Source organism: Rana temporaria, chromosome 10 (genome assembly GCF_905171775.1).
Source record: "Rana temporaria chromosome 10, aRanTem1.1, whole genome shotgun sequence".
NCBI lineage: Eukaryota > Metazoa > Chordata > Amphibia > Anura > Ranidae > Rana > Rana temporaria.
Genome location: NC_053498.1, coordinates 79,053,568 through 79,066,116, shown reverse-complemented (window position 1 = coordinate 79,066,116; position 12,549 = coordinate 79,053,568). Strand labels below are relative to the sequence as shown.

The 12,549-nt window shown below is 41.5% G+C and overlaps 1 protein-coding gene across 2 annotated transcripts in view; it reads right to left on the bottom strand.

Moving 5' to 3' along the window:
• GRIK4 (glutamate ionotropic receptor kainate type subunit 4) overlaps positions 1–10,959 on the bottom strand; it is a 489,165-nt gene extending 478,206 nt beyond the window's left edge. For both annotated transcript variants that reach the window (XM_040325544.1, XM_040325543.1), the window contains exon 1: positions 10,651–10,959. The gene's annotated coding sequence lies outside the window, so the exon portion shown is untranslated. The remainder of the gene's footprint in view (positions 1–10,650) is intronic.
• Between the last annotated feature and the right edge of the window lie 1,590 nt (positions 10,960–12,549).

Here is a 12,549-nt window from a genome sequence, read left to right as displayed (position 1 = left end):
AAATCGTTCTACATTCACCTGCATGCTTCTTAGGTAGTCAGACCTAATCCAGACACCAACAAAAACCTGGGGAATGCCCAGGGAAAAACCAAGCCTACTTACCGACCAGCTTGCAGAAAACCAATTAACCTGTCTACAGTATGCGTTAAAAACAGGGGTTCAGTCCGCACGCATTTGCAAACACATGCGTGAGCCACAGAGCCGCGCCAAGGCACCCTGTAATATCTGTGGTCCTAACACTAAACAATGAGCGTCCCCACAGTGGAGGCACATGCATTTTAATGGATAGACAGGGGCAGGTGAACTGAAGGGAAGCCACCCCTCCTTTAAAGGTACAAGAGCACACCAAGCACTAATCCAGACACCTCTGACAGACACTATGCAAATTCCTGAACAATTTCTTTTCTCCGCTGTGTATAGAGAGTGAAGGAATTCCACTGATGAGGTCCTCTCTCTGCTCTTTCTCCAATCAGTAAACTTTATTTGTTAGTTTCACAAAACCGTGCACTGCAGTATCTGATAAGCTACAGTACATCGCCTACCTCTCCTAGTCAGATGTACAAGGTGTTATGGGGGCTGGTACAAAGGCAGATTGGGATACTATTAAAAATACATTTAAAGCTGAATTTAGATATAAAAGGTGTTTATTTTTGAGTTCTTAGAAATGTGAAAATAATTAATGTACAGGATATGGGATTTTAAAGGTGCTGAATATGAAAAGTCACTCTAAAGAGAATATAAAAAAATTGAAAAATATTTATTACCGTATTTATCGGCGTATAACACGCACCCTAATTTAAAGAGGGAAGTTTAAGGGAAAAAAACTTTCAAAAGCCCCTTTTACATTTTAAAGCCTCCCCTGCACATTACACAGACCAAAGCCCCCCCCCTGCACATTACACAGACCAAAGCCCCCCGTGCACATTACAAAGAGCAAAGCCCTCGCCTGTACAAAACACAGACCGAAGCCCGCAGATTGCCTCACTCCTATCTTTAAATTATAAGAACACAATGGGAGCTCCTGTGAATAATGGGACTAGTGTGTGTGTGTTCTTGTACCAGCCAGATATATTTTTATCCAAAAGGAATCTATAAAAAATTCCTGGCCAATTTTGCCCAAGTGCCCCTCCAGGGATTGCTAGTGATTCCACTCCAAAGAAGAAACTTGAAGGATAGAAATAAGAACGGACGAATCCCCAAAGAGAAGGGCCCAAAAATTCTACACCTGTATTAAATGTCCCAATCCGGCATGAGCTCCCAAACGATCCCATTGAATTTTTAGATATGTGACTTAATAGCAATGTAATAATAAGCAAGCACTGAATTGGTACTGTCAGCGCCAAACCTGTATCAGCAACAGCAATAACAATACAGACACCTATTCACACACATTAACTCTAGTCCTCTTCAGCGCCACCAAGAAAACAGCGTATAAGATAACATGATCATCTAAAACACAGAATTCGTTTTTCCCCAGCCATGAGTCCCATATTTCATTCAACTTTTAGGGGCACCCACTGAATAGGTTTGTATTTGGTTATCGTTGGCAAGTTCAATTGCCATATTAACGTGTAGTGAGTTCAGGTCTCTCCAATGCAGTAGAATCACTTTTGGGGCATAAAACAGTATTAGCTGAAATATAATGCTAGAGAATTTAAGAGGAACATATTGTTATAGAATATTCAGGCCCATGTTGGCACTGTCATGACGCAGACAGCTGGAGTGAAATAGGGTATAGTAAAGCCTATGCTTAAATTAAAATTCTATCATTTTGTCCACTGTGCTTAACCACTTAAAGACCACAGGTGTTTTTCAGATTTGGTGTTTGCAAGACTAAAACATTTTTTTCTGCTAGAAAATTACTTAAAACCCCCAAACATTATATATTTTTTTTTTCTAACACCCTAGAGAATAAAATGGCGGTCATTGCAATACTTTTTGTCACACCGTATTTGCGCAGCAGTCTTACAAGCGCACTTTTTTTGGAAAAAATTCACTTTTTTGAATTAAAAAATAACACAACAATAAATTTGGCCCAATTTTTTTATATATTGTGAAAGATAATGTTACGCCGAGTAAAATGATACCCAACATGTCACGCTTTAAAATTGCGCCCGCTCGTGGCATGGCGTCAAACTTTTACCCTTAAAAATCTAGATAGGCGACGTTTAAAAAATTCTATAAGTTGCATTTTTTGAGCTACAGAGTAGCTCTAGGGCTATAATTATTGCTCTCGCTCTAACGATCGCGGCGATACCTCACTTGTATGATTTGAACACCGTTTTCATATGCGGGCGCTACTTGCGTATGCGTTCGCTTCTGCGCGCGAGCTCGTCAGGACGGGGCGCTTTAAAAAAATTTTTTTTTTTGTTTTCTCATTTAATTTTATTGATTTTATTATTTTTTACACTAAAATATAAAAAAAAAAAAAAATGATCACTTTTATTCCTATTACAAGGAATGTAAACATCCCTTGTAATAGAAAAAAGCATGACAGGTCCTCTTAAATATGAGATCTGGGGTCAAAAAGACCTCAGATCTCATATTTAGGCTTAAATGCAAAAAAAAAAAAAAAAAAAGGAAAATTTTTCATTTAAAAAAATGACAGAAAAAAAATTGTCTCTTTAAGAGGCTGGGCGGGACTGACGTTTTGACGTCACTTCCGCCCAGCAGAGCTATGAGGACGGGTGGGGGCCATCTTGCCCTCACTCAAGTCCTCACACACAAGGCGGCAGCATCGGATCTCCTCCGCCGCTACCGACGGCTCCGGTAAGCGGCGGAGGGCGCGGAAAAGCGGCGGGAGGGGGGGGGGCCCCTCTCCCGCCACCGATAACGGCGATCTCGCGGCGAATCCGCCGCGGAGACCGCCGTTATCGTTTACCGGACTGCCCACTGAAAACATGGATATCTCAGTTGTGGCAGCAGCTGCTGCCGTTACTGAGATATCCATGTTTAAAAAGAGGACGTATATATACAGTGGGTGGTCCTTAAGTGGTTAAAGCGGATTTCCGGCCACAATTTCACTTTTTATATATAAATACCCCTGTAATACACAAGCTTAATGTATTCTAGTAAAGTTAGTCTGTAAACTAAGGTCCGTTTTGTTAGGTTGTTACAGCATTTAGACACTTTATAAAATAGAAATTGACTGGGGCCATCTTAAGTGTGGGCATCATGAAGCCAGACTGTATGACTTCCTGGATTTCAGCCTTCCAGATCTCGCACATGCTCAGTGCTGCACAAGCAGTGTCAGATCAGGCTTCAGCACCTGTGCTGTCCAAGTCACATGATTCTTTGAGACTGGGGAGTGCACAGACTCCTGGAAAGTTACACCCACTACATTCCCAGGAGTCTGTGCGGTGCATTAAGCACCTAGGTGCAGGAAGTGGGAAGATTAACTATTCTGCCTAGCAACAACACTTTGAAGGCATCTAAAAAAAAAAAAAAAAAAATTTGTAAAGGACTAATGAAATTTTTTTTAAACTACTGATGTAATGTTATATTTATGGGTGGAACTCCACTTTAACCACTTGCCAACCAGGCCAATTCTGACATTTCTCTCCTACATGTAAAAATCATAATTTTTTTGCTAGAAAATTACATAGAACCCTCAAACATTATATATGTTTTTTAGCAGAGACCCTAAAGAATACAATGCCGGTCATTGCAACTTTTTATCTCGCACAGTATTTGCGCAGCAATTTTTCAAACACGTTTTTTTATAATAAAAACAGTTTCATGCTTTAAAAATAAAAAAACAGTAGTTAGCCCAATTTTTATGCATAATGTGAAAGATGAAGTTACACCGAGTAAACAGATACCTAACATATCACGCTTCAAAATTGCACACGCTCGTGGAATGGTGCCAAACTTCGGTATTCAAAATCCTCATAGGCCACGCTTTAATTTTTTTTACTGGTTACATGTTTTGAGTTACAGAGGAAGTCTAGGTCTAGAATTATTTCTCTCACTCTAACGTTCGCGGCGACACCTCTCATGTGTGGTTTGAACACCGTTTTTCATATGCGAGCGGGACTTACGCATGCGTTTGCTATTGCGTGCAAGCACACGGGACAGGGGCACTTTAAAAATATATATATATATTTTTTTAATGTTAATTTTACTTTAAATTTTTTCGTTTGACACTTTCAAAAAAAAAAAAAATTTTTATCACTTTTATTCCTATTACAAGGAATGTAAACATCCCTTGTAATAGGAATATGGCATGATCAGTCCTCTTTACAGTAAGATATGGGGTCAATAAGACCCCACATCTCACCTCCAGCCAAGGCAGCACCGTTTGTTTGAATGCAGAGCCCGAGCGTGACGTCATAACATCGCGCCTGGCCTCCGACGATCATAGAGACACTGGCGACCATCTGGTCTGCCGGAAATCTCTATGGTAAACATCCGGTGCCGGCAGATCCATTCTCTGACTCACCGATCACAGCGGTGAGTCAGAAGAAGCACCGGAGAGTGGCAGCAGGGGGGACGTCCCCTCTCGCCACCCTTAAGAACGATGAAGCAGCTGGCCAGCCTCTATGATCATTCCTATGGTGTAGGGAATCGCCGGCTGAAAAAGCCGATGACTAAATGATGCATGTAGCTGCAGGCATCATTCAGATATCCCCGCACAAAGCCCAGGATGTCATATGATGTCATATGATTGGTTAAAACATCAGGGAATCAAGTTATCTTTAGCCCCAGCATAATCGGCATAAGTTAGAAATGTATGAAACCCATGTTTGCTAACAATCATTAAACGATTGAGGTCCCACTGTATGCAAAAGGCTGTAGTGACCCCTTTGGATTGTGTATGATCATGCAACCACTTTTCTAAGATAATAATTGGAAGAGTCACTGTAAAAGACCCAAAATACGATCTCAGGCAATGGCACAATAAAATATGTATCAAACTCTCTGGCCCACCATGCCGTATCAGGATGGGCATACAGTTCCCCGAGTCTTTGGTTGTACCACACAGAAGATGTGGTGAAACTTATTTTAGGACATGTCCAAAAGTTTTTTATGCAAAGCCAAAACAGAAATTTATATTGGAGACCCTTCCTTGCAAGTACTAGCGGCCATTCTCAGTGGAAAATTATGTGGTGGCTCATAAGAATCCATGTACCCAATGTCACTCACTAATACTGCAGCATCATCATTTGGTGATAACCACCAGTCATGCAAGAAAGCAAGCTAGAAGGCTGGAGAGTATTGGAAAATGTGGAATTTGCCACTCTGCTCTCAGCTACTAGAGCTTGTAGGCCCACCCAGGAGATGCAGGGATGGGAGCCACTTCAAATAAAAGAGGAAATGGCAGAGTTAATGGGCCAGATTCACAAAGAGATATGACGGTGTATCTACAGATACACCATCGTATCTCTGACTTACACTGGTCCTATCTATGCGCCTGATTCATAGAATCAGTTACGCATAGATAGGGCTTAGATCCGACAGTGTTACAATGTGTTACACTGTCGGATCTTATTTTCGATTTAAAAATGGCGCCGGGGGCGTTCCCGCGCATGCGCATTTAAATCGGCGCGGGAACGCGCATGATTTAAATAGTACACTTCCCCTAGCCGCGGAATTTGAATTCCGCCGGGGGATTTAGGGGGATTTAGGATCCGCCGCCGCAAGTTTGGAGGTAAGTGGTTTGTGAATTAGCTTGCCTCTCAAACTTGCGGGAGCGGATCTTAAATCACGTAGATCGAGCGGATCTATAGATCCGCTGATCTACGTGAATCTGGCCCCATATGTGCAAACCACTGTTTAGTAAAAAATATCAGGGATGCTTTAAATAAAAAAAACTGTGTAATCATTAATAAATCATTGAATACATTTTTTAAATGCAAGCAGTGCAAGTACTGGAATTTGACCTGGCATCGGCCTCTTGCAGTCCATATACAGAAGGACTGGAATGTGAGTGGAAGAAGCAGTTTAAGGACCCATTTAGTTCATGTGCAGTGCAGGCAGCAAGAGAAAGCGCAGGAGAAAACATAATAGCGGAAATATGAGCTCAATACTGTGCTACTTCTCTTTTCACTGTCCATTCACAGGTTGGGGCAGGTCCAGGTCAACAAGGGCTCAGCAGAAGTGTATTAAGATGTGCTCACCATAAAAAAAGTACTGCAGAGGAAATTTCTGGATTGAAGGTGAATATTGCAATTTTGTTATTTTTCGAGTTCTGCCTAAAGTATTTTTAACGAATATAACATTGATTCAATTGGTTTCCTCTATAATGTCTACACTCAAATATTTATTAAAAATAAACATTAAAAACCCACATTCAAATATATTCTAATCTAATAAACAACACATTGGCATTTATAACGTTTATGATACTCTAAACAGAGTTGTGCATAACACATTTGGATACAGCGGCTATTCTTCTAAGGAAGAAATTATAAAATCTTGCATAATATGCACCTGCTGAAATAATGGTTTCTTCTTCAGCAAACATGCACACTAGTGTATCTCTATCATAGCACATGCTGTGATAGGAAGCCCTGTCTTTGCCCTGTACTGACAACGTAGAACAAAGAGATATCATATCTGTAATCTTTGCCTTTTTGTTGGATTGGTTTGTATATGTAATTATGTCAAATTCATAGCATCTTTATCGTAAATCTATCAGTTTCTGCACAAAACTTCCCCAAAAAAAACACTGATTCAGAGAATCACTGGAGCTAGGGGTAAAATGAGCCGTGCATGAAATATTTATGGCTATTTTCATTCTATTTGCTTTGGCTTATTTTTTAGCAAATGTGAGAAATGGATAATCAGATTAGCACATTTCTCTCCCATTCACATCATTTACAAAACTGGCTGTGTAATTGTAGCCAATTTCACATACAGTGCAAACAGCAAAGCTGTTGTATGCAACCCACAGAGACTAGTAAGCACTAGTAAGCCTTTTTTTTTTTTTTTGAAAATTCCATAAAACAAATTAATGATAGAGACTCTTTATTAAGGAGTTAGCGCACTTTGCCTCTTTACCTCTCCATGTGTCAGTTTTGGGTGCCTGAATGCTCAAACAGCAAGCACCAGCGCTGTCAGGTGGGAAGAAGGGGTCACATGCTTTTGTATTTTCTTTTTTCCCAGAGGCCAAATTGATTGTTATAGAACAAAGGAAAGGTGAGTACTGAAGTGAATCTGTTGCTTTTGTCCTCTATCAGTAAACCATATAATCACTTTTCTAGGATCTTGTTATGTCACCCTCAGCTAGGAGCCATGGTCCGAAGCTAGGGGTAAGGTGAATATACTTTTCAATTTTCACCAAATATGCCATTTTTTTTTTTTTTTTTTTTCATTTCGCTTTTTTCTATGGGAGCGATTCAAAGAATCAGCAGACCTTTCGTTTTGATGCACCCCGACACTTCTATAAGAAAATACAGCCAGCTGCCCTCTGCAATACAAGATAATGAACACTAATAGCCAGATTCACGTAGGCGGGCGCAACGTTAGGCAGGCGTAGCGTATGGCATATACGCTACGCCGCCGTAAGTTAGAGAGCCAAGTGCTGTATTCACAAAGCACTTGCCTCCTAAGTTACGGCGGCGTAGCGTAAATGGGCTGGCCTAAGCGTGCCTAATTCAAATGTGGAACAGGGGGGCGTGTTTTATGTAAATGACTGGTGACCCGACGTGATTGACGTTTTTAACGAACGGCGCACGCGCCGTCCGTGGACATATCCCAGTGTGCATTGCTCCAAAGTACGCCGTTTCGACGTGAACGTAAATTACCTCAAGCCCGATTTGCAGACGACTTATGCAAACGACGTAAAAAGATAGGCCTGTTCCGACGTCCATACCTTGCATGGGGTGCGCCACCTAGGGAGCAGCTTTATCTTTACGCCGGCGTATATCTAACGTAAACAGCGAATTGCGACGGACGCACGTACGTTCGTGAATCGGCGTATCTAGTCATTTGCATATTCTACGCCGAACTCAACAGAAGCGCCACCTAGCCGCCAGCGTAAATATGCACCCTAAGATACGACGGCGTAGGAGACTTACGCCGCTCGTATCTTAGCCTAATTTAAGCGTATCTGGTTTCCAGAATACGCTTAAATTTACGACGGCGTAGATTCAGAGTTACGACGGCGTATCTACTGATACGCCGGCGTAAACCTATCTGAATCTAGCTATTATTCTTTTAGCAGTAAGCAAGAGAAATCTTCTGTCTATATTAGCTTGGGGCACTGTTTCTTTCCGACACTTCCGGGTGTGTCGAATCGCATGTCCCTCGCTGGGAGCCAATTTCTTCCTCCGTCTGCTCTGTCACTACAGCAAACCAGCGGGAAGAACCAAGACTCTAACAGGGAACAAGCTGACAAACATACCTGGATGTGTTGGATAACCAGGAGCTGATGAAGACAGAAAAGATTTAACTTGCCATCTGCTGGAGAGGTATTTCAGAAAGCAGCTGGAGAGAGGTGACAGGATCGCTTTAAGGCAATCATAATCATGCACAGCCTGATAATTGCAAGTGATCTGACTCGAGCATTACTTGCTACGATTGGTAAACAATCTGGTCATGGGCCATGAGTAACTCTAGAGGGCAATAATGAGTACTTAATTCTCATAATCACACAGAATTTTTCCCAACACATTGGAATATTTCTCCGCAACTGAGCAACTGAGAACCAATGGCTCCCTTTTCTGTAGAGACAACAAAGCCAATTTTCACCACGCAGGTGGTGCATCCACTTCACCCAACACAAGAGAATTGAGTCTCCGCTGGGACAGCAATGGAAGAATAAAGAGAACAGAACAGCCATCTAAGTCTATGACAATCTGCCTGTCTATGAGCATCATTTATTGTATTTCAAATATGCTTATTACATGCATACATATTCATGCTGCAATTTTGTGTTTGGGTTATTTTGCATAAAATTAGTATGAATAACAAACTTCCGCTGCATCTGTATCTTGTCACCTCTGTTCACAGCCGGGCCAGGGCCCTACTCGCAAAAAGGTGTGTGTACCTACATATAGTATATATCAATGTATATGTGTGCGCCTATATATGTAAGCTGAACTCACCAGTACTACAAGTAGGTAATTATATACTGAATTATACATGAGGTATGTTAACCACATAGACTGGAAAGGTTTGAGCGGCAATATTTTTCAAAGTATATACTGAATTACATATGTTGCAAATATATATAATTATATATTATCACCTACATAACATATTTTTATCTTAACTCACCAATAGTTCCAATAAAAACAAAAATATATGTGTATATATATAAAACTACTAATGTGGATAGATATGGACCACATATTTTATATCCAGTATATATATATATATATATATATATATATATATATATATATATATATATATAAAATTATTTGAGCTCACCAATATTATAGTTATGTTGGAAAATACACGAGAGGTCACATATATTTTTTATATACACCACTTTTTTTAATTTAACTGTAATGTTGGTAAGTTCAGATATAAAAAATAAAATATATACCTATATATATATATATATATATATATATATATATGTATATATATATGTATGTATATATTTATTTTATTATTATTTATTTATTCTTTACCAACTTACCAATATTACAGTTAGGGAATCATATATGGACACACGTGGGATAGATGGATAGAAACAATATTATATATATATATATATATATATATATATATATATATATATATATATATATATATATATATATATATATATATATTTATATATATATATATATATATATATATATATATATATTTTTTTTTTATTATTTTTATTTCATTTTTTGTTTAATCCTGAATTCGCCAATATTACAGTTAGGTGATCATACAGACACCAGTGTGATAGATAGATAGATAGATAGATAGATAGATAGATAGATAGATAGATAGATAGATAGATAGATAGATAGATAGATAGAATTTTATACATTAAAATATTTTTTTAGTTTAATCCTGGACTCTCCGAAATATTACAGTTAGATAATCATATATGGACACCAGTGCGATAGATAGATAGAAAGATTTATATATATTAGAATTTTTTTTTGTTTAATCCTAAATTCGCCAATATTACAGTTAGGTAATCATATATGGACACTGGCGTAGATAGATAGATAGATAGATAGATAGATAGATAGATAGATAGATAGATAGATAGAATTTGGAGATAATCTTAAAGTTGGGCAATGGATGAGTAGCAGCCTTACCCCTGCAATATGAGAACACAACAGATTAACATTTGGCCCACCCTGTCTGCTGCACAACACCAATCCAGTAATTACAGCTCAGCCTCCTCTGTCTCCCATTCCCAGGACTGGCACTGATGGATCCTATAGGGATAAGTGTAGGGATTTTTGGGAAGCTCTCAGTGCCAGTCATACACAGGGCTCCCTCTGCCACACAAAGTGGACACTTTAACCCTGATAGATAGAACATTCCATGGTGCCCAGTCATGTACACATGTTGTACACACCATTGCCTCCACATGAGGATGTTACCCCCCTCATACTATACACACCGTCTACCAGAATTTTCCCTCAATGACTGCGTCCCCCCCCCCCCCCCCTCACTAGTTTGGGGAGCAGGGCGGCTGTTGTAATGTGGGAGGCCCCGGCGGAGAGGTAGGTGTCTCGTTGTTACCTTGTGTCGGTAGGTGCCTGTGTCCTCGGGCACCTAGTAGTAGAAGGTTCCCTCTCTCTAATAGACGGAGGAGCCGGGGGCACAGTCCTTGTCTTCCCTTTCCTTCTCTTCCATCCTCATTGTCCGCCGCACACCGTCATGTCCCCGCTCCCCCGTCCTCCCTCATGCAGCACACGCAGCATCTGCCCGGTGCAGCCAGCCAGTCACACACACACAGAGGCGCCTTCTTCTCCGGCTATCCGCCGACAGCCTGCACTGACATGGAGAGAGGGAGGGAAAAGGGGGGCTCTGTGAAGAAGAAAGGAGGGATTAGGTGAAAGAAGGGACTGAGGAGAGGAGGGGGGATGGCTACTTACTGAACAAGTGACATAGGGACATGATGGAAAAAAAAGGGAATGACGTCAGGGGAGAGGAGAGAGAGGTCCTCAGGTAGAGCGGACTGCCATGGCAGGGATGGAAGGATGAATGGAAGGTAATTAGTATCATGGACAGGCAGTCACCACTCAGGTCTGTTAGAAGATGGGAGGAGGTGGGGTACATACCTGGGGTCACTCACCATGGTCCTTATAGGACAAGATGAGGAAACATTCTATACCCACCATTACAGGAAGACACCTGCGCCCAATTGGGTTCAATAACAAAATTGGGCCCATTCCCTGTGGCGTCTTTACCACCGCGTTTAGATGGATGTAGCGTATATATATATATATATATATACACACACATCTAAGGCCTTATTTACACAGGCGGACTTCACATTTACCAACAAACTGCCTATGCAGATACACGGCATCTGTAGATAAAAACAAACTGTACTGCTATGAATAAACTTAAAGAATGACCTGGCTATATTTCCTGTAGTGTTCATTCCATCAATGAAAATATTTTTGGCAGTCATTTGACGAAAACTATGATGAACATCAATTCCAATGTCCATATAGGGCCCTTTCACACTGATCAGGTCCACCTGACAGTTTTTCAGGTGGACCTGATCGGACCTTGCAGTCTCCCTATAGAGGAGAGTGGGACTGGGTCTGTCTCTGCTCTGCACAGTGAGCAGAGACAAACTTCTCATCCGCCTTCTCAGCAGGGATCAGCGGAGCAATGTGAAAGGGGCCCATGGGCGTCCACTGACATTTTTTCAGGGGGGCGCTTTCGCAGCGGTGATACACATTTAACCCTTTCTTCAAACGCTAGCAGGGGTTAAAAGCTCCCCACTAGTGGCCGAATAGCGCAGCTAAAACGAGCACAGACCACTCCGATCAGCACAGACCCCCCATTCTGCACAGACCCCTCCATTCAGCACAGATGAACCCCCCTTCAGCACAGCCCCCATTCCGCACAGACCCCTCCATTCAGCACAGACGGACCTCCCCTCCCCCATATCATTCAGTACCTCAGATCAGCCATCAGCACAGCCGGGGCACAGCAGGTTCCCTCCCTCTGTGTACACATAAACACTGGAGGGGGAGGCAGCTTCACTTTGCTCGCTGTGTCTGTGTGACATCCGGCCCGGGACCGCTCAGACAGCCCGCGGCCGTGAGACACTTCAACACCTTCTCGATTTTACAGGGGGGGTCAATTGCCCCCCCTTGCCCTATGGAGCGGACGCCAATGAAGGGGCCTTAGTCAACTAAAACCTGCCTACTGGGCACTTTCACCCACTTTCTGCCCAGGCCAAATCGCAGCTTTCAGCTATGAATGACAATTGAGTGGTCATGCAACAAAGTGCCCATTTTGAAGGCTTATATGCAAGGAATTGGCCATAAAAGGGGTATGGGGGTCCGGGTACTGCCCTGGGTGACATGTATCAATACAAAAAGGAGCAGGAGCTTTGCCCAATCAGGGAGCAGAATGCACTGTGCAGCGGAGTGACAGATTCCATTGTCAGCTTGTCAT